The 17,703-nt window shown below is 41.2% G+C and overlaps 1 protein-coding gene across 2 annotated transcripts in view; it reads right to left on the minus strand.

Annotated features, from left to right (window-relative positions):
- ERR (estrogen-related receptor) overlaps window positions 1-17,703 on the minus strand; it is a 333,703-nt gene that overhangs the window by 97,579 nt on the left and 218,421 nt on the right. The window lies entirely within an intron of this gene.

Raw genomic sequence — 17,703 nt, forward strand, 5'->3', positions numbered from 1 at the left:
AGACTTTTTGTGAAAAATGTTTTTAAATTTTTAATTGCGAATGAGGCCATGAAAAATTATTTAACTCTATCCACCAACACATTACCAAGGGATTCGCTGAAAGATTTTATGGTCGTGTGCAGAACACCAGCCCTGGAAAGTTGGAAATACCCAGGAAAAAGTTGGTGAAGCGGCATTAGTGACGATTTGTTGATTAACATTTTTTAACCGTTCTGATCGTGAACATGGACTGGTCGCCAAGAAATAAAAACCTTGAGGTTATTTTCTCACCGTGCTACCTCCTCATTTACTGTTTTCAAACTTACACCAGTAGTTTGAGACGTGGGTTATTACCCTGGTGTCACGAGTTAAAAACTCGATTGCTCGGTAACTAAACCTTACAGATCTACTCTAACGCAGGATTCCAATTTACGCTGTAATTTTGTGAAGCTATGGGTCCTTCAGCGCCAGTGTTACATGAACCAGGTCCCCATTTCCTCTGCATTTTCATCTGTTATTGAGCCATTGTTTACTGAAATTATTTTGTTCAGCCAAGCATATTTACGCAGGAATTAGTTGAGAGTAAAAACAACATTGCCGTGGGACGTCAATCCTTAAGGAACCGGGGCACCTCATGCCATAAAAGTTTGATTACATTTCAATAATTTTATTAAGAGTACGATTAGGATTTAACACAAGTTTTTCCCGTTACAAAATATATCTTAAACTTTCTTTAGTTCACGGATAACTTGAATGTTTTGCACACATAATCACGAAAGGGTGGAAGTGAGTCGTCGCTCAGCCATAAGACTACATTCCAAACTGACTCAAAAAGGTTTTTGAACCTTTGTTCTACACACTTTTCTTCCCCTCTTCCACCATCTGGAACACACAAAAGTATGCTTCGCAGAAACGCACACGCATTAATCACTATTGACTAACCCCCTTCGTCTCGATAACCGCTTTCATTTTCAATCACTTAAGATATTAACGTAACCTAAGATCCAAGGGGCACATTGCTATGCAGGCAAAAGATAGCACTAGTTGATTAAAAGTAGTACATAGCTAGAAATGAAACATCAAGCATTATCTCAATGACTGCTGGAAATGATCAACCATCAGGCAGCGACAAGATATTTAAGTTCTATATTTTAAGCGTCTTTTTTCTACAATTGAAGCGTTCTAAACATTGTATTTTGTTTCCCCAAGCGCTATATTTTTCCCTCGACACAGTTTTTGAAAAATACGACTTACTTACCAGACTTATGTATATGATTTCGAAAATTCGAATAGTTACGGTCGGAGCCTTACAACATCGACCATCTACGAACTAAAATGCTTTTAGTAAGCAACAAATACTTCTCACCTACTTCTCAAAGTCATTCAGTCAACATTTTCGGTCCAACTGTATTTACTATCACCGAGTCGCCTCGCACAGGGAGGGTCAGGGATAATTAACGCTGGCGGGGCCGTCCCCGTTCTAGGGAAGAGGAGTGGCAGGCGACGGGTAGGCTTGTGATTATCACACTCGGGTATATTTAGACGCGCTAGTGTGAACCCTGTGGCATATCCCACCAACGCTGCTAGTCAGGGTGCCGCGATGGCAAAGGATTATTCTCGCCATATAGTATGTACTGGTGGAGAAGAACCCCTTTCAGGGTGGAAGAAATTCCATGGATTCCCATCTTCAATTTTTTTCCCGCCTCTCCGTCATTCATCCCCTAGTCCTCCCGATTGCTCGGTATCTAATTAGATTTTGTTGCTGATCATATCTTAGCTATGTACATTCCACTACCATCACTGATGTCAGTACGAAACTACAACCTCAGTTTTGTTCCCCGAGTCCTGCACGCCCGACCCCCTAACGCAAACACGTATCCTTTTTTCTACGAAGAATGTTTGAGTAAATACCCCCTGCCACACACCCCAGCGGTAGCTTGCAAGGTACTAAAAAACAAAAAACAACACAAGTGAAATCATAATGAATCTGAAAATAGTCCCACGAATTCAGAGAACACTACTCTTCCTTCAGTTGAAAATGTACGCCCAGGAGACGGTAGGTATGCCGTAAGTACAGATTGGCATATAAGTATTACTCATCTTGAATTTTAATAAAGCCATAAAAATGTACAATGAAGGGAGGATGCCCCTCCCTCCTTGGATCCACCATTGCTTCATTGGTCACTCGGCTTTTGCTTTAAGGCCCACCAACAAGAAATAAAACAGCGCAGGTTTTACAAGGCGAAATCAGACTTCACCCACAGTTCAGATCTGTGGCACGTTAAGTTTACATATTTAACATACTTTGGTTGCATTCTGCCACCTGAAATGTTCCAAAATCCAGATAAGCAGAACCTTTAAGAAGGGTTTCCCCAAATAAATCGCCCAGGAATCTCCGATTGGGAGCTTAATCGCTTTACTTTACGGTAATGATCATATAGCATGAGCCCCTTAACTTTCGTCGCCGTCAAAACAATGTTTACGTTGCTAATACGGTAACAGTGGCAATAAAACACGAGGACTTGACTAGTCTCTCTCTAGATCTGGAAAAGTTTAATAAATCTTTAATAATATTAAATTTAAGAAGTTATAAGGAAATTACGACCAGATTAGGGATGGCGATACACAAGACGTTGTAGACCTTTTTGAAAATGAAAAGGATACTAATCGGACCATTCAACTTGGATTTAAGAAATCGAAAAGTGAAAGGTTTTCTGAGGAGAATATTTCTGATCGGTGCACAGACATGGACTCTAAATAAAACTGAGGAAAAGAGGATTGAAGCTTTTGAAACAAAATGGTGGAGGCGGATGCGGAAGATTAGTTGCAAAGATATGACTAGGAAATAAGGAAATTTTGGGGGAAAAACAAGGAAAAGAAAGCACTTTTAGCGACTATAAAAAAGAAAGAAAGAGCGGAAATTGATATAACAATGTGTTAGGAGGCGATGGTTTGTTAAAGACTGCTATTGAAAGCATGGTTGAAAGAGAGAAGAAAAGGGCGATAAGAACAATAAGGTTGCTAGAAGACCTGAGAAGGGGCATGCACTTGGAAAGAAATAACGGGAGTGATAGAGGAAAGGAAAAGAAAGTAACAAATGGTTGCTGGACCTGCTAAAGAACCATACGATCTATTATGATGACTTCGCTAGGAAAAACTTCTTACATCAACGAATTTTTACTCCAACGCAGTTTTACCTCCGAGAAAGTATGCTACAGTCTAACTTGAAACTCTGAAGCGTATATTCGTTACCGTGAGCTATCATTTACCCGTGTCTTCATCCCGAGAATCTGGCAGCAACCCTAGTGACAACAGCAAGAATTAACGTTCGATTCTCCCAAAAACCTATTACACCGTAAAGGGTAAATGGAAGTAACTTTATTCAAAGATCCACGGAATGGATCAACCACGACAGCATGCAATGGTTACAGATAATTACGTATTCTCATACTCATATACTTAAATATTTAGTTATTCCTCAGCCTCTTCTCAAGCGACTTAAAAAAATCATTCGAAGACCTAAAACGAAAGCTCATTACTATTCGGTAAGCGTGCGAAGGAAAATGTTCGTGGGAAGTTTTTCGTGAGCAAAGATCACTTTCAAGACTCGAAATTTTCATGTAGTGAGCAAACCCATTCGAAAGGGAATCGTCCTAACGACAAAATTCCTTCGTTGCAACATTAGCGACAGGTTCAAAATACACGTACTATGTGTCTTTCGTTAAGCAGACTTACTTTTCCTCGTGAATTCGGAGAAATTCTCTGACGTCATATCCACATTTATTATTCAGTACGGCCCAGCCCACTTCGAACTTACACACCTTATCCACTATGCCGTACTCGTTACTACTTGAACTCGAAGAAATAAGAGCTAGGAACACTACCTCAGGGGCATCAGAAGGGCTGGCCATACAATAGGCTACGTTTTCATAGCTGCATGAACCCCTCCAGCTCCTCCCCTGGGCAGTACACTGTCTCGTAGGGTTAAAACTAAAGTATCAAGCTACTTCAAGTCCCTTTTGCCCACTCTACACTCTTTTATATTCGATTAACATTATTAAACACATTGAGCAAGGTTCACTGTCCATTATTTCGAGCAGCCATGTACGAAGTACACAACTGGTATCTACTCATAGAATTAATCAAAGTGAAGGCCGAAGTCACACATACTGTAACCCTGCCTCGTCTTAAAGTCATAAATTGTGTCCATCCCAATCAAACATATACACTTTCATTAAATAAACCCCTTCTACTGCAAATAGTAATTAGCCTTTTCGGCAACCATCTGAGGCTGACATTTTGCGAAGTAAAATAATAAACTACGCTCTAGATCAAATGAGAATAAGGTATAATAGAGGGGGAACATTTAATTTTCTGGCCGAGAATTCCAAAGTACATTTAGAAAGTGACATTGAAGACATGCCAATAAGGAGGAATTTTATTCGGAAAGGCTATTGAGAGAGGAAAGGATGAAGAGAGAAGAGGGTAAATCGGATAAAAGGAAAACCACTCGACCATTTTATCCTGTAAGCAGAGAAATGCATATTTCAGTAGTTTTTATCAGAACGTAACGTTTTACCCACATTCCATTCGTCGACAGTCCGAGGAGAGAATTATTTAATTTGCTATTCTACCGGTTAAGGTAGGTTTTGGATATACAAAGGCCATACAACGGTATAACTATATTTCCCTTACCTCTCCTAACACTACACAATCTCGTATCCAACACTACAAAAAGCCCCTCTTCAATTTTAAATTTAAATATAGTATACGCTTAATTTTTACAATCTATTCATCCTATACTTTTGATTATGGCCATTGTTTACTTGAATGTCCGGATATTCTGGGGTTAAACGTTGATCAGCGAACTTCCTTTATATCTATAACTGCTTGAATTCTACCCTGTTTGTGGCCTCATTTCCTCTGTTTCCCATCCTTAGTCAGATAGAAGCGCGGAAACAGTTTGTGGTCTGTCGTCGTCATTTCTATCAAATTTAACCACAGGCCATGGTATCACTGAGACACCAGATGTGATCGAATATAGATAGGAAGGCTTTTCGTGCCCAACTACAGAGCTCAACAACCGTCAGATTGAACGACCACCATTTGCCAGATCTATCAAAACCTAAGGAAACTTTAAAACGGGGCAGGGTTAATGCACTTGGCCAATCAATTGCGTGGCGAGTGGGGAAAGGATTTTGATATGTACGACTTTTCTCTTAAAATACCGGAACGTATCTCATATGCAAGCCTCTAAAACTCGTCGAGAAAATAAGCGGCTCATTTGATTTATACCTTTCACCTCATTTATTATTATTGGTATTCTACCGGTTAAGGTAGTTTTTGGATGGACACAGTCAATACAATTATTCAACAATATATTTAATTGTCTCTCCTGACAAAAATCACAACCTGACATCCGACACTACAATAAGTCCCTCTTCAATTCCGCATACTTACTCCCTTCATCCTATCCAACACGCCTATCCTATTCCTTCTCCTTCCTCGTTTGTCTCACACTTTCCCCTCTATCACAGTCTCCAATATCCTGCAAATGAAAATGCTCTTCATCCATCTTTCCTACCTCCCCATATCACTCCTAGCACTTCTTCGCTTGTTTTGCTTTCAGTCCACTTAACCTTTTCTATCCTTCTCGGCAACCACAGCCATTCATCTTTTAAAGAAAATAAACATTTTATCCGCTTGCGAGTGTTCGCCTGGTAAGGGGTTTTCTTTTCCTCACACAAGGTTCTCCCTTCTACAATAATGCAGGTGGGCATTTTTCTCAATTAACAAATAAACTCTGATTTTTGCGTAAATTATCCATGCCTCTACTTGTCTCAATTGCTTCCTTCGGCAAAGCACTGCATTGTTATTGGACACAGCATGGATATTTTTACTTGCAGTGACTCCCTTCTCCTTTGCCTCTCTCGGCTGAAAACTCCCTACACTATCCACGGCCCACTATTTCCAGGTGAACATCCTGTTCCAAAGGATACCTCTCTAAAGCTTCCACTGGAGATGAAGGAACTTTCCATGATATGGTCTCAAATTCTGAAGAGCAATCGTTACCGTTTACACCACACCTTCTATGGACGATAAGTATATACCAGGTTTTCACGGATTCAAAAGAAATTAAATGGCAACAGCCAAGGGCCCACGGGCCAAAACTTCTAACACCAAAATAAGAAGTTTTGAAAGGAAAATATGTCAATTAATCACCAAACAAATCACCAATGATTAACTGAAATTTGAGAGCGCGACGCAGTACTCCAGAGGGAAGCCGGGCCATAGACGCGGTCCGGATTCTATTCCGGGTAACGACTTCAGGAACCCTTGCTTTCACCCAAGTTAGCTTCGCGAATTTTCGGCAAAAACTTCCTGGTCATCCATTCACATCTCATTCTATTGACAGAATTATTTAAATGTTTATCACAACGATTTGAGAGACAAATGAAGGAACCTACAACCAGAAAAGCAGAAAAGCGTGAACTACATGACAATACACATCACAATTATTGCCGAAGTAAGGGGTTGGATACAAGTTTTAAGGTCTTCCAGTTTCTTTCAAGCTATTTAAACCAGAATCTTGAAACTTATGTTACTTTTCAATATAATCTCTATGTAGGCGTACACATTTTTGACAACGTCGACGCCATGATTCCATGACCGCCACGACGAATGTACAATAGATCCCCATGTTGCCCACTGGAAGAACCAGCTGGTCCGTAGCCGAGGCTTCTTGTATTCGGTGTTACACATCATGCAGTCTTCTTTGAACAGTCGAAACCATGAACGCAAATGTTTCACATCCATAAAACCATCACCGCATGCCTCACTCATTTGAGGATAAATTTCAATCGGTGTCAAACCACAGAAGTGGGGAAAACATATCGTTACACGCTATTCTTGTAAACCAAACGATGGTATTTTAAGTATCTAAAACGCCTTCCACTCCATACACAGGTGTGTGAATCATGTGAATGTTGAAGCTAACTATGGCTAGTATTCATAAAGATTGCCAACGTATCTTATTCTATACCACATTTAAATCTCTAAAACCCAAAAAAGTTAGTTGATCTTAGAATTTGAACGCACCTCGTAAATATTTCCTTATTTTTTTTCATGTTTACTACTTAGTTTGTATTACCTACCTATCCATTGCATTAATTATTTTCGGTAACCGGCCTTTGCACCTTAGTGCATATTTACCTCCTTTCCAGCGAATAATGTTGCAATTTTTTTGCTTAACAACCTACTTTTAGGGCAAATTTGCAAATCTACGGGATTACACTTACGATACTTTCACTGCTTTCTCGAATGCTTTTCTACTTTCAATTTTTTCCCAGCTCAAACGAACCGAGCGACAAATGCCGCTCAATTTATCATTCCCATGTTTTCGATAACCCGTTCGCGAAAGACAAGGCTACAACGTGGACTGATTGTGAGGTAAAACGACACTGAAAACGCACGCTAGGCTGAGCCAATACAGTTCGAAATGGTGCCAGAAAAGGGCCCATGCATAAATTGCCACTGGACGTGAAAAATATTCCACCGATAATTGATTGGGGGGAGGTGGCGGGTAAAGAGAGGGCTTGGTGAAAGGGGTAAAACCGTCGGAAGCAATCTTGCTTTAGCCACGGTGAGAGGGGGGGAGTGGAGTAAAGTGGGGGCGGGGGGGTGGTCGCTCGATACTCCCCGCACATGTGAACATACATGCGGGTCGATGAACGTGCCCCCCCCCCCCAGAATAAACTCGTGCAATTGGCGAATTTGAACATCGCGCTGAGTACCGCGGAATTACTTGTAACCTATACATTTTTATCGAATCGACTCAACTTGGAAGGTTAAGGGCATCGACGTAATTCTACAGTGACAGTAATTACAAAAACGGATTAAAAATTCTTCTAGAATGAAAGTAACTATTGCTAAGCGAACATAAATTGATAAGTTTACAGTAATCGATGAACTGTGATCGAATCAAAAAACAAATTGACTCAACTTGGAAGGCTGTATGCCCACACTTCCAAAGCCGTCATCGAGATGATTTTGCAGTGGCAGCAATGAAAAAAAAGAACTCCAAGAAACAAACTATTATTATTTGAAACTACTATTATGCGATCATAAATGGATAGATTAAATAAAGTTCAAGGAAAACTAAACAGGGAAATTACGCCGTTTACCCTTTGAGGTTAGTAAGGTGCGTTAGATATGGTCGAAATAATTGATTTACTTGGATAGCGGGGATCGAATTGGTGCAGTGGCTAACGTACTCGCTTCCCACCCATAGGAACCAGGTTCGAATCCTGTAGATGGAGATCTGGAGATATTTTCAGTGGTATCCCGATCCCTACTTGAGGTGCTTCGTGGAGAGCACTTTGAGTGAGTACGCCGTCCGTCGGATGGGATGTTATACTCCGGACCCCTTGGCGCCTTTCGTTAGGAGTAGGCTGATGTCGACGCCGGGATTCTCTTCACCCTTCCTCCTTTCCTGTTCATCTCTGATGGCGCGAAAGACCTCAGCCTCTACATCTACTACGAGAACTACTCTGTACTTAAGCGGCCTCTCGGGCAGTCTTCAGACGTATCGAAACAGTCCATGATCGTTTTAAACTCGTCAAGGATTGAGTATGAATCACTAAAATCTTCAATCTTCCACGCAGACCACTAGATGACTCACCTCCGTCAGCATTCACTGTTAAAATTGAATAGTTAAAAAAGTCGATCCATCGAAATCGTGATTTATATGGATTGAGATGCAAATCGCCTCAATTGTCTCAAATTGCGCATCATCGTACACAACACAAAATCGTAAATTTATTTGGCGCACCCGTGCAGAACCTCCTTTAAATAATTCATGTAAGATAATTATGTTTATGATAGAATTGAGGGTGCTGAGGGAGCGAGGGAGGGTAGGGGAAAGAATTTTCATTCAAGGCAGCATACAGGGAGGTGGAAAGAACAGAGCATAACAATTTAGTGAATGCAAGTAGTTTCTCCGTTAAAGATTCATTAGAAGTGTGAAGTTTTTTTAGAAGACCATGTAATCGATGGCTATCGAAAACCAACCTTAGACAGGTAGACCCCTAACTTTTATAACTACAGACTAACAATACAACTGAACCAAAATTTCAACTTATTTTCTTTCTTAATACTTGACTCACGGGTATTATTTTATTTATATCATAACGGAGCACGCTCACGGAAAGTATTTGGGACACACACGGGAGAAAGCGTTAATTGAGGAATTATTTTAGGTTCAAAAGAAGGTTCGCTGGCGTTGTGACAAAAATATTGCGAGAAGAAAGTGTAACGGGATTACTTTAGGAAATAGGATAGACCCTTCGGTCACCAAGGGGAACAGGGAGAAACTAAGGTAATTAGAAATATATAGTACCCTTCAGTTTAAATCTGGCTCCGAGGGAACTGTGGAGACCAAGCACACACGCCCACCCATTTGACCACCCGGTCGAAATAAGGAGAAACGTGGACCCCAGAATGCTCTTCCCTCGCGCTATTCGCGGTGGGCACAAAACTAAGATTACACACCGCGAATATTGATTAAACAATCTGGTCATCAACTGCCATTATCATCTACGCCATTTATGTTTGAAATACATGATCGTGCATAGCGAAAAATTGAGTACTTTCAATCGAAGTTAAATAGAAATTAATATTTAAACACAGGGTGACTCACGGCTTCACTGGAGAATTCTGACACTTTTATTTAAGATTTAGGCGGCAGAGAAGGCTCGGAGGTTAAAAAAAATTATCCACTAGGGAATTTCAATCCGAAAATAAGTAACTGACGACTGAACGCACGTTGAAATAAAATTCCATTTCCAAAAATAAATACTAGATCTAATCGTATGCCTATCTACACAATCTCACAGATCGTCAGGAAGGCATGTTCTGCTGGCAACGAAAGGAATATCCCTTTTCCTAAAATGAGATAAGCAGCCTTTCCCGACGGAATTACTTATGCGGTCAATACAATCAACATCCAAAAATGTACGAACCTTACCTTCAAGGACAGAGATCAATAATTCCTTATTACCCAATCCAAATTATCTGAGGCCTCTCTTTAGAGTTTGGCTTAGTTATTCATTAGTGCTCTGTCACGTGACAGACCCTTAAATTTTAATTACCCGTTTTCCAATTCCGCTCGTATCCTCGACCAATGCTTTCTATTTTTTCCCTCGATTTCAGGTTAAATTTACATCTGAACATTTACCTTTCGCTAAAGCCGCTCTGATTTCCTAATACTTCCTCCACCTGGTATGAATTCGGGATAGTAATCCTTCGACAGTATGCGCCATTCCCTCCCTATATTCACAATTATTTCTCCCTTTTCCTCTAATCTACTTAATAGATCTTTGATCTTCTACTTCGAACTTTCCACCCCATTCTCTCATGCCGTCTCCATAACAACACCTCTATTCATCCACAGGTCAGTTTCTCATATATACAAGTCTAGTGAATAGAGTCCAAATTTAGCATAAAACTTTTAAATTCGCATTTTGTGAAATTTCGTGCTTCAGAAGTCACAACAGTACGCAGAATTCTTCGGTAAAAATTACACAGACTTTTAAACTGAATTGTTGCTATGAGATACTGGCTATAGACATTTAAATCGAGGATTACGTAGCATGCTGAAACAAACAAGGGGTTATCTAGAAGAAGCTTCCGGCGGTATTGTGTCATCAGTACCATAGTGGGAGATTTAATACGCGTTTCGTTTTCCCCGAAACACAAGTGTGGATACACATCTATCTCACATTTACCACTATCACAAGTGCTACTTCTTAACTTTGAGATATGTCATGCGGGCGTAAGGACGAAGGTACCATGGAATTAGCCTTTAATGTTACGTAATTAAGAGAATAATTTAGATTTAGTGAAAGGAAAGCAATGGTAAACATTTTTGCCGTGCACACGCTCGACTTTACTGCAATAAAAAAGTATGAAAGACCGTACGCTTATGGCTATTAGTGCCAGAGTCGAAGTCTCTCTATACTGAATGGTCTAATCTGCAGATATTACGCGGAATCTGAACCCTAATACAAAAAACTTCGTAAGTCGCCGTAACAACGTGATGCGGGGGTGTTAGGGCGCCCACCGTTATTTTTATTTTTAAGAGTGCACTTTTATTATTTTAGGTGCCATGTAAGTTTTTCGAGTACACAAAAACTAATCAACTAAACGCACATTTCTAAGCATCAGCCAGCACAATTTAATGTGACAACTCAGACCACAATAAACCCTTCTTGACTTTTCGCATACTTCCTGCCTTCCTTCCTTCCGTCCAACATGCCTATTCTTTTCCTCCTCCAACTAGCTTGCCTAACATTCTCCCAACTTAAATATATAAATATATACGTCCACACACACAAGCACACGTACACACATGCCCATGTACAGCATGAAATACCCGCCGAGTTCGAGTTAAGTGTTCAATTTTGAATCACTTTGGAATTATATCCTTAGACTCGCAAAAACTCGAATGTATAGACTGCCGGACGTGCTTCATCTGTGACTACATGGTTCCTATTGTATTCCTCAAATAATCTCGTCACGTTTACTTATCGTTATGACATTCAGGCCTGCTGTAGTCATTTGCCGCCTGGTAGCATGGCTGCTAAGGTTCTGGATGTCTATGTATTTTCCAGTTTATCCCGAGGATAATTAAGTTTTCCACGTAAAGGCTTCATCAGGTCATATTAATCCGATATCAATCAGCACGAGAAAGCTCCAACTACGTATAAATCCGATTCATCAACGAGTTCATATGACTATCGTTTATGCTAGGGCCATAAACGTGAGGCCAGCCCTGGGGCATGTAGAGTATAATGCGATATAAACGGGGCCAAGAGGCGCTGGATTATTAAGAAACTAGTCTATCAACACTTAGGAAACATCGCGTCAAATGACGAATTTTAAAGCATTTATGTTCAAAAACCTCAAGTCGGATCCATGAATTTCCGCGACTCAACTCGCAAAGCAGGCAAAATACAAAGAGCAAACAAATATATTGAAGTCGATTAACCCTTCGGCCACACTTTCATTGCATTGCACCCCTATGGGATACATACCTCTGTCATCAAAACACCTTCAAGACCACCACCACCACCTTCGCAAATGCTGTATGAAGACAAACGACCGATTATACAGGAGCCCGTTAAACTGGAGCGCCTCTCGTAAATGAGAACAGGGACACGGGGTGCAAGGTAAGACTTAAGGGGAGAATGTTAAAGATATTATTCGGCGCATCCCTGGATTATTCTCGCCCGAGGACTCTCGACGGAAGCCGAATAAACGCGGGAACAGTCGAGAGAGAGAGGAAGAATAATGGACGAATACATAAACAGCGCCGAGCTTTTCGCGGAATAAAAAGAGTGCCCTGTCGTAATTAACAATTGTACTACACACAAACACACCCATGGACACACTCACGCCCACATGGCCGCTAGAGAGCGCCTCTGGCGATCAGTTGTGTAATCGGGGGGGGGGGAGGTGGGATGGGCACCCTCCGGGGTGGAGAGAGAATTATAACGATCGCGGCAGCGTAACAAGGACGAGGTCACCCACACATTGCCAAGGACACGTAATAAGTAGAGGGGGGCCGACCCCCTTCTCCTCCCAAACCCCCACCACCACACTTTCTTCTTCCTCGCCCTCCCCTCCCATTATCTACCCATCCTACAACAACCAGCCGCAACTCCCTCTCTCTGTGTCAGAGTAGGTAACCAAACGAGTCACGTGAAGCGAGAAGTAAGGAAGGAGGCATACGGGGCGGGAGTTGAGGGGGGAATGATTCCGCGAGATTCGCGTACCGTGATCGCCAGGCATAAGCGTTTGGAACGAGAGCGGGACGGGCCAAGTTGAATCGCGGACCCCCCCGTGACGACCACGAGGGAAGTGCGGAGACTCGAAGTAGATGAGATCCCCCGACCCCTATCCTCGGTCATTTAAAATTGTTATTTTTGTATCACCATTAGCACCCCACCAAATAGAAGAGCATAGGCCAATAAGTCTTCCCATCGGAAAAAAACAACTACCAACGTCAAATAGTACAGGTCTATGGATAAAGAAGTTTCCCATTAAACTTCTAATCGGATTTAACCTTAATACGACCATGAGACCTGAAGGATAGATGCAGCTGAAAAAATGAGGGATGCCAACATGATACTACAGAAGGATGGTGATTAAAATTGATTGATCACGTAGCAACATAAGAAGTATGCACTTCCGAGGAGAGAAGGCAATGGAGGGCACTAAAAAGAAGAAGGGGGAAATAATTGGACATATCCTCCGGCACGATAGTTTACCGAAGACCATAATTGGAAGGAACCGCAGAGGAGTGGCATTACTGAGGGAGGCAAACTATGAATTATGGCGAGAAGTAGGCGATTTCCAGACGACAGCGCGAGGAACTATCAAGGTAGGAAGACATTGGCAAGGAACGAGATAGCCCGATAGAAAAATGATACTTTGTTTCAGCGGGACAAAGATAAATGCGCAAATGATTCTCCACTTACGTATAATTTATCCTGTGGAATCAAGCATTTGACGTACTAAGCACATGTTAAGTCCTAGCAAGAAGGAAGTTAATGGATACATTTTAATTCCGTAACTTTTTAATTTAAGTCCGCGAGTACATTTCTATCTAAGGTAAAATATATTTGATTTTACTTCAGGGTAATTTAGTTTATTGACGTAATTTAAATACGTTAACTACTAAAAATAAATACTTTTACAAGTAGTGCGGAATGAAGCATATTCTACTGGTAGATCATCTATCGAAGATATGTTTTTAACCATCCGAGCGAAATATTTACCATGGCGCTCTCCTCTTTGAAACGTTAAACTTCCAAGCCCTGCTAAACATAACACTACCCTAGCCACTTGAATCACTCTGAATCATTCTTCAATTCCAAACCTACCCTACTCACCCAATCATGCCTTCTAAAATGTATTTTATGTCCCTCGCTTAGCCAAGATTCTCTCCTCCAACGAAAGTCTTCAGCATTTTCTTTTAACATTACCTCCATTAAATTTCCCTGACATCTTCAAATATCTCCCAAAAACATCCATATGAAACGGAAATGAAAATCCTTCTACGCCACCTGCGATTTTCGCGTAGAAATTACCGCCATTTCAGTCAGGCAACACAAACTCTTCCCTAAGAATCATAATCCATTTTTTTGCCTTTCTGTTGTGGAATGAAGGAGGGTGGGGACCTAAGACATCCATGGTAGATTTTCAGAATATAAGAATTCATTAGACATAAAGACTACTGAGATGTGTAGTACGGGATCAATGAGAGAAATATGCCATGGAGATTAGTCAGGTGGAAACGAAAGAAGTGAGATTCTCAAGCGTTAGGAATTCTTAACATTAAAGCAAGAGGATAATAATTAGTTAAAATAGTTATTGGGGGCCGTCCAAAATCTTTCTTTATTACTCTCTACATATCACATATTATGACTGTTGCGTACAGGTAATAGTTACAATAAAAATGTAATACATTTCTGCATAAATAAAATCACAAGTCGAATGGGATATTTGATGACAAGTCTTCAAATAACAGAAATTTTATCTAATGAGTTCCCACATTAAAAATTGTAACTATTAGCATTAGTTTGTAAGACTATACTAATTACCAAAGCCATATGCCACCCACCTAGGTGGCCTAAATATGTTTTTTCCTGGCAGTATTACCATCGCAAAGAACTCAATTTTAAAAAGAAAACCAAACTGGATCCTACCAGAGAGTCAACTTTTACTCTAGTCTAATTTCATGTTTAACGTAAGGTTACTGAAATACTTTGAAGGGTTGTTTTTCCCTCTAAAATTAATGTACGAAATTCTGCTATCCTCGAATATAACAGCCGAGGAATTACTAGCTCGTTCCTAGGAAAGTAAAAGCTTAAAAAAATGACATCGAGATGTCTGGGACGGAAATGAAATTCAAAATGAAGAATTTTTATGACTATACACAGAGTTACTAGTGAAGAACTACATCGTTGGGTGAGTGAAAGGAGAAGCCTATGAAAGACACCACAAGGAGAGTGAGAAGCTAATTGGACACACCCTGGGGCGAGAAAGTTTTCTCAGTGAGAGGGGAAGAATCAGAGGAAGGCCAAGGATGAATTACGAGAGAAGCTGGTGACGAGAGATTTCAGTACGAGGAAGTATTAGGAAAGGAAAAGATTGACAGGTAACCGGATAGCTAGGAGAACAGCTCCGGACCATCTTTGCACTGATATAACGATGAATTCACCGATCACGTGGGAATATCATATGAACGTGTGCCACAGGCACCATGTTCGACGCTGAAATACATAATTACGTGGAGCTTCCTTGAGCATGATCTCCCGAAAGTATTGCTTCTTATACCAATATACCTTCCAGGCAGCACGGCTGAGCGATATTCATTTTCCAGTATCGACCGTCGATACAAGAGAAATATCGAGCTGGCGACGATATCTCGGCGCAAAAAATATATGCATATACATATATTAGCACAACGTCTTTTGTGTACAAGGCTACATTAAAAGAAACATGACAGCAAAGGTGAATGATTTTTACGCTCTGAAGTTATCGCATTTACAGGGATAGAATCTCCCATGCCGTAACGTGAAAGTTTCCCGCAACACTCTCTTCCGTATGAGCTACATATCGACTTTTATCACCCATATCGTAATAATGATGACATTTTCATTAAATTTATCCAGACCTATCTACCGAATCGATGCAAAAGAAACTAGTCGACTTGGCGGCAATCTATCGTCTTGTCGCACGCAAGCCCCATGGTGTAGTGAATGGATAATAATATGGGACGTTTTTAAAGGCGAAGGATCGAAGCGCCTTCGTCTCGTAAGGAAACGACAAGGAAGGAAAGGGCGAGTTAACAGGGGGAGGGAGGACGCCCTCCCCTCACCCCCACTCAACTGCCGCATGACTGCGCTTCCAACCCATACCTCCCCATATTCTCCCGCCCCTCCATAACTTTCAAAGGCTCTCAATAAATACTTTCCGCTTACACGGGAGTTGGAGAGGACGGCGCTTCACCCACATTCTGTAGCGATTCCCTCCGTTTCGATTTTGTTTTTAACCTCACTTGGGACGGGACCATGGCGATCCGTTGCCCCGGCAACACCTGTTCGACTCCCGGCGATGGGAAATCCGCCATGAGATCCTCCGTAGTCCTCCTCCGGCAGAGCGGTGCGTACGAATGCTTCAAGGCCGGAGCTTCGTTTATGCAGGGCAGATTAAAGGCACGAAAGATCCTCTGATTAGTGGTTCCAGTGGGGTGGGCAAGAATTTTCCAAGAGGATGGAGGGGGGGTAATATATTCTCGATTCGAATTGTCTGCTACGCGGGGGATTTTTTTAAATCTCTACCCTTAAGTTATATACTACATTTCTCTACCAGGGTGTGAGGCAGTTAATGATTTCCCACGAGGAGTAAATAGTTTCGATATGTATGCTTAATTAGTCAATAATAATCGGATAAAACTTTTTCAATCTCCCACGCAATTCCGTTTTTCAACATATTTTCCATTAACCTCAAAGGAGAAAAATGTAAGAACTCCTAGGTCATGGAAGCCATTTAAATGTATGTCACGGACGCTAAGATGCGATATGTGCGTAGCATAGCTACATGATTGGATGTGGGCTTAGCCTTAGTGTACAAGTATTACATTATGTCTTAGTATTAGTGGGCTCTTTGGTAACTTTACGAAGGGTGGACAGTCAAGCAGAAGCGTCCGCACCTGGGGAATAATCTTGCAATATCACCGTCAATTGGCTCACACAAGACAAGCGCGTTTGGGCCGATCTTGCCGTCTCTGGGCTAGTCGAGTTTGATCTATAACTCGATCTCTGTGCTGAAATAAGACTTAAGCGACAGGCAAACGAGAATGCAAGCTGGGAACATATTTTTTTGATAATTCTTAATTTTGTGGTCAATATATTTTAAGGTGGAAAGATTTATCACCAATACCAAACGCCTGGAAAGCAGCAGAAATTTCAGGTTAGATAAAGCAAATGAGTAAACTTTCACCATTTATTTATTAAGACGAAACGTGTTTCGACCCTTAAATTCCATCATCAAGTGTATTGAAAGCGAAATTTGATGATAACGCGACACCTAGTGATAATTTTCAGCCCATCAACGTCTAATGACGATGTTTTTTTCATCAGTCCACATAACCCAGGAATTTCACAAAATCAAGGCCTCCACAATTAAATTTTTTACACTTTATACCTTTTGTCTCATTAGAGAAAATTGCAGACATTTCATACGAGGCGGCACACAAACCAAAGCCCAATAAAATGCATAACAGCAAGCATTCTTCGCTCGACAGCGAGTCATTACGAGAAATGTAACGCCTCGTGAGACCCTCTTCCCATCCTTATCGCTCTTGAGGCTTAAGCGTCACACGCTCAGGGTACGCGAGCAATGAAAAATGCGTGCCAATTCATAAGATAGTTTGAAACTGAAACTTAGAAAATTTTTTACTCCCATCAGCTCGCCGCCTAAATCAACAATGATCTCGGAGATTCTTCGTCCTTTCGGAATTGCCATTTTTATCGACGGACACACACAGCGCGTGTCCAAGTTCATTGGTAAACGAGCCGGCTTCGTCATAATGCGGTTTTTTACCTCCACACCAAAAAATGAAACATTTTCGAGCATAGAGCTCAACATAAGAGCCCA

This window comes from Hetaerina americana, unplaced genomic scaffold (genome assembly GCF_022747635.1).
Source record: "Hetaerina americana unplaced genomic scaffold, ioHetAmer1.1.p SCAF_9, whole genome shotgun sequence".
In the NCBI taxonomy this organism is placed as follows: Eukaryota; Metazoa; Arthropoda; class Insecta; order Odonata; family Calopterygidae; genus Hetaerina; species Hetaerina americana.